Consider the following 11,046-nt stretch of genomic DNA (forward strand, 5'->3'; position numbering starts at 1 on the left):
GTTTTCAATTAGTAGAGACAAACGCGACAAGAAACGTAGTTGCTATAGGATATCCTTTTAAAATAAGGACGAGATGAGCCTCGACAAATAAAAACGCACAAGCTGCGGGGCCCTCGTTAAATGTATATATCGAAGCATTCAGTTTCCAAGGCGGGTCGTTTAGCAAATCTCACGACCCTCCCGGAATAATAACGCGATAGCCTCTTTAAGCGCGTATTTAATAATTTTACCTTCTTAAATTCGGGTGCGCATTTATGTGACCCAAATCCAAATCTCGACGGATTCGAAATGTGTTTCTAATCACGGGTACATTGATTGTGACGTGGTTCGAGATGCATGTCCATGACGTCGCAAATTCCTTTTAAAAATAGAACGAGACGAGCCTCGACAAACAAAATGTACAAAGCTGCGGGGCCCTCTAGATGTATGTATATATTAAAGTATTTAGAATTCGGGATATGCCGTTTAACGAATTTTTACGACTTTCCCCAAAATAACAAGACGCTAGTTGCTTTAGGCGCGCCTTTAACAATTTATTTTCCTTAATTCGGGTGCACATTTATGTGACCCAAATCCAAATCTCAACCGAGTCGAGATATATCGATAACCACGGGTACATTGATGTAACGTGGTTCGAGATATGTTTTCACGACGTTGCAATTCTCGTAAAAATAATAATAATGACAAAAGCGGTTAAAAGTTAAATTTTTCACACAGGTTCAACATGTATTAAATCAGATAATCAAGCCAAATATAAAAGTTGAGCGACCGTGCTAGAACCACGGAACCCGGGAATGCCTAACACCTTCTCCCGGGTTAACAGAATTCCTTATCCAGATTTCTGGTACGCAAACTGTAATATGGAGTCATTTTTTTCCTCGATTCGGGATTAAAATTGGTGACTTGGGACACCCTAAATCTCCCAAGTGGCGACTCTGAAATAAACAAACCAATCCCGTTTCGATTGTCCTTTAATTGGAAAAACTCCCTTGCTCCCCCTCAGGTGCGGAAAAAGGAGGTGTGACACCCACTATAACATCAAATTCTACCATATCTAACTCGCTTAGATCTTCTACGATAGATCAACCATGAACTACTATTATACGACCCCTATATACTTGCTTGGCTATCACCGAGTCCCCAACAGGTGTAGATACCTTAAAAGGTTTAACCAATTCAGATTTTATTCCAAAATTACTAGCAACTAACGGAGTAACGTATAATAAGGTGGAACCTAGGTCAATCATTGCATATACATCATATGAGGAGACTGATAATATACCTGTAACAATATTAGGCGGTGACTCCTGGTCTTGTCATACTGCCAACGCATAAATGCAGTTCTAAGGGCTGCTCGAGCTAGATGTTCCGCCTCTGCCTCTACCACGACTCATTGGTGCTTGGGGACCTTGCCTAGGGGGCGTACTGATGATGACGAACTAGCTGTAGATCCTGATGGCTGAGCTATGCTTGTATCACCTCTTATCGGACAATCCCTCATAACGTGGCCCAGATAACCACAAGTATAACAAATACCTAACCCCATACGGCACTACCCGGTATGTTGCTTACCACATTGAGCACATCATGGCAAGGGTGGTCTCATCTGATTTGACTTACCCCTATACTGGGAATTTGAGGCCCTGGAATTCTGACCAGACCTTGAATATGTAGAACGATCAAATCTCTTACAGCCAAATTGAGAGGGCACGTTAGGCGAGGGCTGGGATGGATACCTCGAGTACTGCTGCCTCTGACCACCTCGAAACTCACCAAAAGGACCCGAAGACCTTGCTCTCTTATTCTGGGCCCTATCATGCTCACGATCGGCCTTCTGTTTCTGTTTACGCTTCTCTACACCCTGAGCGTATGCCTGAATATGAGAAATATCCATGTATGGCTGAAATGAGACTGACATACAATCGTTAAGCAAGTGAGGCTCTAATCACATCACAAACCAATGAACCCGATCCTCCATCTTTGATACAATAATGGGAGCATACCTAGACAACAAATCAAACTGACGATTGTACTCTCGAACACTCATGTTACCCTGTCGAAGGGTCAAAAACCTATCAACTCTGGCTCGCCTAAGCTCTGGTGGCAGATAATGACGAAGAAAAACTTCTATAAACTCCTGTCATACTACTGGAGGAGCATCCTCACCTCTGGACAATTCCCAAGACTCGTACCAATTAACCGCAACATCTTGGAGTCTATAGGAAGCTAGCTCACCTGACTCAGTCGCAGTGGCCTTCATTACCCTTAACATCCTCTATACCCTATCAATAAATACCTGAGGGTCCTCATTCGGGTCTGCCCTAGTGAATACTGGAGGGTCTAAATTAATGAAGTCACGAACCCTCGCACTGACGGACGTATCTGCATGACCAATACCTATTTCCTGACACAGAGCCTGCGCGGTTACTAATCGGGTTAATAGTTGAATAGCATCTCTCATCTCCTGACCCGGTGCATCCGAATAAGGTGCAGAATGTACATGGGCGGGCGCTGGAGGTGGTGCCCCTCGAAGTTCTTCTGAAAAGGGCAGGGTATGCGAAGTCTGAGATGGAACCTCACCATGAGACTCTCCCCGAGCCCTGGTAACTCGTGGTGCTTTACTAGTAGTCTCATCAGCCACGGACTTTCCCTTTTGGGCGGCCGTAGCCTTTGGAGACATTGCTGAAAATATAGCATATTGTTAGGCACAGAATTCTTGTATCGCGCGATCTGAGATAAAAAGAGAGGATAACATCCTATATGTCTTGTAACCTCCTATATATAAGTGTGGTAAAAGACACACCCATAAACAAGACTCTACTGGACACGGTCTGTCAACAACCCTTGGACATAACTGCTCTGATACAACTTTTGTCACGACCCAAACCGATAGGCCACGACGGGTGCCTGAGTCCTACTTGTCAAACACCCATATGCATGCGTCTAAGATATGAACCTGAATAACACCTACTGAATTACGAAATAACATACATGAAGGAAACCTGCCAACAAGTCTTATGTACGTATACATATAGAATACAGTGAGCGAGCCGGCAAGGCTGCTATAGACAACTATACATCCAAAAATTGGAAGCCGACAAGGCCACATACAACCCAACTAGACATACTGTCTACAGACCTCTAATAGAAACATAACTGTACAAAGACGGGATTGAGCCACATCATACCCATATACATATATATACACAAATGTATCGTACCAAAATCAAAATCAGCTTCGGATCAAGTGGAGCACGCCAACTCTCGCTGATCAAGGATCCTAAGAAGGGGGACCGTTAGCTTGCCTACCTGCACATGCGGGCAAGAAATGCAAGCCCCGTTAAATAGGGCGTCAGTACAAAAAATGTACTGAGTATGTAAGGCATGAAAATTAGTACGTAAAAGACATAGATGAAATATGGAATAAGGAAACACGTCTTTAAATCTGAATAACTTTATAAATTCTTAAATGTTTATTATCTCATGCACGTGTGTATAAATGTCGTGTCATGCATAGGTATGGGTATACATAATATCATCAAGCCATATCCCATATACATATATACGTATATATAACGTCATCTGGTCATGGGTCAATGTAAATGAATGCAATGCATGATAAGTACGTCAATAAAATCTTTCGGAGTGTCATAAGACCTTATGCCTCTGATTAGCATCATGAAACAAACTTTATCAACTTACGTATTTCTGAGACCCGTGAATAGACGATAAAATAATAACACATATGGGAATTCAAGAATATAGACATCTCTAATACTCCTATGAGTAGAGTCATTTATGTAAGTTGTGTATTTGCTCGTTTCGTTTATATCATATGGATCATGCCAAAAGAAAGGAGGAATAACCTTAACATACATGTTCCTTGAATTTTTTAAACGAAATGAAGCTTTTGCTTATGTGAAATATGAACAAAATTTACACTTGGATTCTTTGAAATTTTGGAACGAAATGGCTTCTGCTTCTACGCTAGAAGCAACTACTGGAAAGGAGAACAGGTGATACTGAAATACTTTCTTCCTTTTAATACTTTTTCCTTTCTTTTTATGTGACAAACTGACAGTTACACTCTATCACGTGATATTCTGGAAATCAAGAACTATAGAAATGAACATGCTTGTTTTGAATTGAATATCCAATGGCATTATCAAGATAGTTTGCCGTTTCCCCTTTGCATTATTGTTTCTAGCTTGTAAGAGTAGTACTGATGCCTTCTAACGATTTTTTGAATACAAAATGATATATCACCAATGGGTTATCACGTTCTTATCTTAATTAGGTAAGACTTATAATCAAGTCTTACTTAGTTAGGTCTTTAGTGACCACATGGCATAATGACTAAGATAAGAGTCATTTTCTTGTCATGGTGGCTTTGTGCCACATTTTTGGATGGTGTATTTTATTTAAATTTTATCCACTTATTAGTTAATTGGGTAATATTTTGTTACCCGATAATTAACCAATTACTCGCATAATTTAAAAATTACCACAAATTACTTAAAATTCTATTTATTTTTAATATACTTTATACATCGTACTAATGTGATCATATAGTACCTTCCATAGTACTAGTCCATAATTATCGGATATTATTGCTCGACTCGTATTTTATCCCAAATTGGCTACTTTCAACGGAACTTGTTTTCTTTAATTCGTGTACTCATTTATCCTTCATAACACTTATTTATCGCTTGTTATAAATAGCATAAATACATTAATGTCAAGATGATCTCATCCCCGAGTCCACATCGGTTAACTGAAGACGAACCTTTTAACGTACGAAAATGCGAGATGTAACACTTTTATAATTAGCAAATATTTCTGAAAGTTGAAGTTTGATATCTTGGCATCATATTTGACGTTAAATTTATTCTCCGCATTATTTATTACTCAAATTCATATTATCATTGCTGCATTGTGAGGAAGAGAGTAAAAGCACAAAGGGTGATGTCGTGCCATTTATATCATTTATTTATTATTAGGTGGTGAGGAAGAGAGTAAAAGCACGAAGGATGATGTCATGCTATCTCATTTATTCATTATTACATGGTGAAGAAGAGAGTAAACACATGAATCGTGATGTCGTGCCATTTACCTCATTTATTCAATATTACATGGTGAGGAAGAGAGTAAAAGCAAGGCTGATACAGTGCCATTTATCTCATTTATTCATTATTACATGGTGAGGAAGGGAGTAAAAGCACAAAGGGTGATGTCGTGCCATTTTCATATCTTTGGTTTAACTGATTTAGTGGTTGGTGATTTACTTGGTTACTTCGTGATTTCATACATGTCGTAGCTGTTATATTTTTCCTCTTCTTGCATGTCCCCTCCCAGTTTGTATTTACCATTCTCTATTATTATTGTTGCTTTATATATACTTGTGCAAGTTATTTAGGTAGGTGCCCTATCATAGCCTCATCACTACCTCATCGAGGTTAGGCTCGACACTTACAGAGTACATTGGATCGGTTATACTCATACTATATTTCTGCACTTCTTGTGCATATATTGGTATTGATCCCTATGGTGCGTGAGGTGCGTCAGTTTGGATTACTGTTTACGGAGACTCGAGGCAGATCTGCTGGAGTCCGTAGACCTTGAAGTCCCCTTCCTTTTCCCACTTTTACTGTTCATTTCCTTCGAAACAGTTATATTTATTTCAGACTTTGTGTGTAGACTTCTAGTTGCTCGTATACTCGTGACTCCGGATTTTCTGGGAGAATATATTATCATGTGACTTATATTGGTACTGTATCAGATTGGGTTTCTATGTTTCGTTGTATATCATCATTGTGTTTTTAACTGTTAAAAATTGGCTATTTAATTATCTCACATCGTCTTGCCTGGCAAGTGGATATTAGGCGTCATCACGATTCCGATGTCGGGGTTCCAGGTCATGACAAATTGGTATCAGATCATTAGGTTGCCTAGGTCTCACGAGTCATGAGCAAGCTTAGTAGAGTCTAGAGGATCGGTACAAAGACATATGTACTTATCTTCCAGAGGCTACGGAGTTTTAGGAAAAATTTCACTTCTTTCCTTCTCTACCATGTGATTTTATTCTATCATTGATGATTGAACCATTCTATTCTTGTTCTCTCGCAGATGGCGAGAACACACACAACATCTGCAGCCGGACAGGAGCCAGAGCCCCTTTATGGTAGCTACTACCTGGGGAAGAGGCAAAGGCCGAGGTAGAGGCAGAGCTCAGCCTAGACTCAAGCAGCAGCACCCGCAGTGGATCCTCAGATTGATCATGAGGAGGAGGACCTAGCTCATACCGCACCCATCAGACCAGCTCAGGTCCCAGAGGGATTCATAGCCACTCTAGTGCTTCAGGATACTCTAGTCCGCTTAGTGGGCCTTATGGAGAGTATGGCCCAGACCAGTGCATTTTCGGTGGCACCAACTGTCTCTCAAGCTAGGGAAAGAGCATAGACTCCCGCTACTCACACCCCGGAGTAGGTGGTTCCCCTATATCAGACTCTAGTAGTCTAGACAGTTGGTGTAGTTCATCCAGTTATTGTGGCACATGCCTACTATGTCTTTTAGGGCCTTGTTGAGGTTGGATAAGTTTACCAAGCTCTTTCCTAATCATTTCAGTGGTGCACCATCTAAGGATCCACATAATTATTGGACTATTGCCACGAGGTGTTGCACAACATGGCTATTGTTGAGACCAATGGGGTCGACTTTGCAGTGTTCCAAATGACCGGTTCTGCGAAGAGATGGTGGAGAGATTATGTGTTAACTAGACCAGTTGGTTCACTTTCACTTACCTGGGATCAGTTTTGACAGCTATTTCTAGAGAAATTTATTCCTTTCACTCTGAGAGAAGATTAACGCAGGCAGCTTGAGCGCCTTCAGCATGGTAGCTTGACTATTACCCAGTATAAAACTCGATTTGTGGACCTAGTTCACCGCGCCATTATCTTGCGCATTAATTAGCGGGAGAGAGTAGGGAGATTCATTGATGGGATAACTTTCACTATCAGGCTATAGATGGCCAAAGAGACCGGTGATGATATTTCTTTTCAAAGGGCTATAAAGATTGCTAGACGGATCGAGATGGTTCGTGGTCAGGAAAGGGGGTCGTTATTTTATAAAAGGCCTTGTCATTTCGTTGGTTTCAGTAGTGCCTCATCTGGAGGCAAGGGTACTTTTGATAGAGGCCATCCTCCCAAGCCATTTCAGTCAGTGTTTCAGGCATCCGACAATGCATTGGGTAATCATGGTCCTTATGTATCTCATCTTAAGTAGCTATCCTATAGTGCACCATCAGCTGGATTAGTGAACCTCCAATCTAGAGTTATTAGAGTGGTTATCCAGGTCGACAGGGCCAGTTCTAGGGTCAACAGTCACAGCAGCCGAGGGCTTGTTATACTTGTGGAGATCTAAGGAACTTTTCTATATTTTGTCGTAGATCACAAGGCGGAATGAACTAATAGGGTTCTCGTACCATGGTTCCGGCACTGGTTGCGCCCGCTCAGCCATCTAGAGGCGGGATCAGGATGCCAGAGGTGGAGGTCAGGCCTTTAGAGGTGGAGGCTAGCCAGCTAGAGGTCGTCCAAGGGGTGGAGGTCAAAGTGGTGGGCCCAACCCGTTTATTTTGCATTCCCGGCTAGACCTGAGGCCGAGTCATATTAGGTCGTCATCACATATATTGTTCCAATTTTTCATAGAGATGCTTCAGTTCTATTTAATCCAACTCTACTTATTCCTACATGTCATCCTATTTTGCTTCATACCTGGTTGTACCTCGTGATTCTTTGAGTTCTCCTATGTATGTGTCCACGCATGTGGGTGATTCTATTATTGTAGATCGTGTTTATCGCTCTTGTATGATTACTATTGGGAGTCTTGATACTAGTGTAGACTCCGACTTCTTGATATGGTGGACTTTAATATTATTCAGGCATCGATTGGTTGTCACCATATCATGCTATATTGGACTGTCACGCTAAGACGGTGACCTTAGCCATGCCAGAGTTGCCTCGATTAGAGTGGAGAAGGACTTCTAGTCATTCTACTAACAGGGTTATTTCTTATGTGAGGCTCAACGTATGGTCGAGAAGGGATGTTTAGCTTATTTGGCCTATATTGGGATTCTAGTGAGGAGGTTCCATGGATTCGGTATCAGTTGTGCGTGAGTTTCTAGAGGTGTTTCTTGCAAATCTATCGGGGATGTCACTCGACAGAGATATTGACTCATGTATTGACTCGGCTGCTGACACTCAGTCTATTTCTATTCCACCATACCGTATGGCCCCATTGGAGTTGAAGGAATTGAAGGAGCAGTTGCATGATTTGCTTGATAAGGGATTCATTAGACCTAGTGTCTCGCTTTGAGGTACGCCTGTGTTGTTCATGAAGAAGAAAGATGGTTCTATGAGGATGTGTATAGACTATCAGTAGTTGAACAAAGTAACCATCAAGAACAAGTACCCGTTGTTGGGGATTGATGACTTATTTGATCAGCTTCAAGGTTTTCGAAGATCGATTTGAGGTCTGGCTACCATCAGTTGAATATTAGGGCATCTGATGTCCCTAAGACAGCTTTTCAGACTTTGTATGGCATTATGAGTTCCTACTGATGTCATTTGAGTTGACAAATGCCCCAGCAGCATTTATGGAGTTGATGACCGGGTATATAAGTTTGGATTCATTTGTGATTGTATTCATTGATGACTTGATTTATTCCCGCAGTCAAGAAGAGCATGAGCAGCATCTTGGGATTATACTTCAGACTCTGAGAGATAGTTAGTTATATGACAAGTTTTCAAAGTGTGAGTTTTGATTGGACTCGGTTGCCTTTTAGGGCATGTTGTATCGGCTGAGGGCATTAAAGTAGATCCTAAGAAGATTGAGGCGGTTTAGAACTAGCCTAGACCTACTTCAGCTACAGAGATTCAGAGTTTCCTGGGTTTGGCATATAACTATATATATATATATTCCTATTTTAGTTGGGTTAATATTTATTAGATTGAAAATAAATAATAAAAGTGAAATACGAAAATACTACTGGAAAGTTGTATTTTTCGGTCACTATGATTTTTATGTGGGTTAGTGAAAGTTTTATGAGTTTTATATGAAAAAATATAGTAATATGATATTGGTGAAAAAAATCATAGTTATGTGACCATTTGTAAAATTTACCCCCAAAAAAAAGGGTCATAAGTACATAGGTATCATCCCTGTACATCAAGTCATAATAATTAATCCATACGCGTCTAACTTTTTACAATAGCAAAACAATATCACGGCAAGGTTGTAACTAACTAGACCTGGAATTACAAACATGCATACATTTCTGTATAAATAATGGCTAATCAATTACTGCACAACCTTCTTTTTCAATTTTGCAGCCAATTCAGCTACTACTTTTGTAGAAGAACCATCTTGACTCAGCACTTTAGCTACTGCATCTTTAACATCTCTCGTTCTATGCGCGCTCTTTTTCCTTCTTCACCTTGCATTAATCCAACTTTAACAATTTCCAATCTTTCCACCACTCCATTTTCATTGGCTTTTGGCCTCATGAGTGCCACTTTTATGTCCTCGGTTAACTTAACCGCATTCATCTTTTGTTCCGCATAAAGTGGCCAAGCTATAAGTGGTATTCCATGGACCATACTCTCTAGCGTCGAGTTCCATACTCTCTATTGAACCGTGGCTAAGAATTTGAGCTTGTGGGGCCCAATTGGACACCACTAAACCTAACCTTTTAGTTCTTTCCAAGAACCCTTGTGGTAGAAAATCAAGAGGGTTTGTTGAATCTTGGACATTAAAATAAGTAGCATTGGCTAAAATAGTGCCTTTAGGGGGGCATCTAATTACCCACAAGAATCTCAACTGCCTATGAATCATTTGCAGTCCTAATGCAAATTCAATAAGTTGCTCATGAGAGAGGGTCCCACCGCTCCCGAAACAGATGTATAACACAGATCCACGTGGCTGTTCATCGAGCCACGTCAGACACTCCGACCCATCATCATTTTTACTACCCGAATCCATCTGAATAAGTGGTCCAATCGGGTAAACGGGTGGGTTACCGGGTTCTTCTTGAAGAGCTTTAATAGCTCCACCTTCTAATTCCTTGAAACTATTCACTACGATTCCCTCAACCATAATATACCTCTTTGCATGATAAAGAAGCCATTTGTAAGCTTCATTCTTTCGGTCCTGAACCGGGTCAAGAAGATCCTTTCTATGAATAGGAATACAACCCGGAATCATAACCGGTTCAGGCAACTCCCTATACTCACATGACGCATGAGTTGCATCAAGCTTAGGCAAGTAAAGAAACAAAGATAAAGCCATAGCTGTAGAAGGGTAATATATAAGGTGGAATCTTGAAATCAATGGCAATATCAAATGCATCAGTACCAAAAAGATCAACAACCAAAGCAACTAGTAATAATTTCTTGGACTCAAGAAGTGACTTTAAGAACTCACGTAGTGAAGGAAGAGAACGTGTAACAGTAAGGGAGATTCGGGTTTCCGCTTTGACATTATGTGGCAAGTCATCCAAGTTAACTGGAGGAAGTAGGTGGTAATTGATGCAATTAGAGGGAAGAGAATTATCAAGGAAATTTTTCTGATCTTTAGAGATAGGTTTATTTGTTGGGAGGATAAGAGTGATAGAGAACTGGTGTTGAGCGATGAGCCGTTTGGCAAACTCTACTAGAGGGATTAGGTGACCCATACCAGGACTTGGTAAAATGGCAATATGGGGATTTTGTGATGCCATTGTATACCAGCTTCAGCAATGGAGTTTAAAGGGAGGTTCAGCAATAGATGTAGCAAAAATGATGAAGAGAATATATAATTTGCTCTTTACTATATACAGAAAGTTTTGGGAACAGTTCAAAGTAATCAGATAAGCGCAGTTTAATCAATTTAAACACGTTCTCACATGGTTGACAGCCAATTGTGAGGAGAACATGATAAGCACACAAAATTTGAGGATAGATATTCAACATTAAAAGTCAACTATGAATTTAAATAGATACAGGCTGATGATCT

At 40.6% G+C, this 11,046-nt stretch overlaps 1 pseudogene; it reads right to left on the reverse strand.

The window, feature by feature from the left end:
* Positions 1 to 9,133: 9,133 nt before the first annotated feature.
* On the reverse strand, positions 9,134 to 10,897 carry LOC107819675 (hydroquinone glucosyltransferase-like; annotated as a pseudogene).
* Positions 10,898 to 11,046: the final 149 nt, after the last annotated feature.

The sequence above is a fragment of the Nicotiana tabacum genome, chromosome 11 (assembly GCF_000715075.1).
Source record: "Nicotiana tabacum cultivar K326 chromosome 11, ASM71507v2, whole genome shotgun sequence".
Classification (NCBI taxonomy): domain Eukaryota; kingdom Viridiplantae; phylum Streptophyta; class Magnoliopsida; order Solanales; family Solanaceae; genus Nicotiana; species Nicotiana tabacum.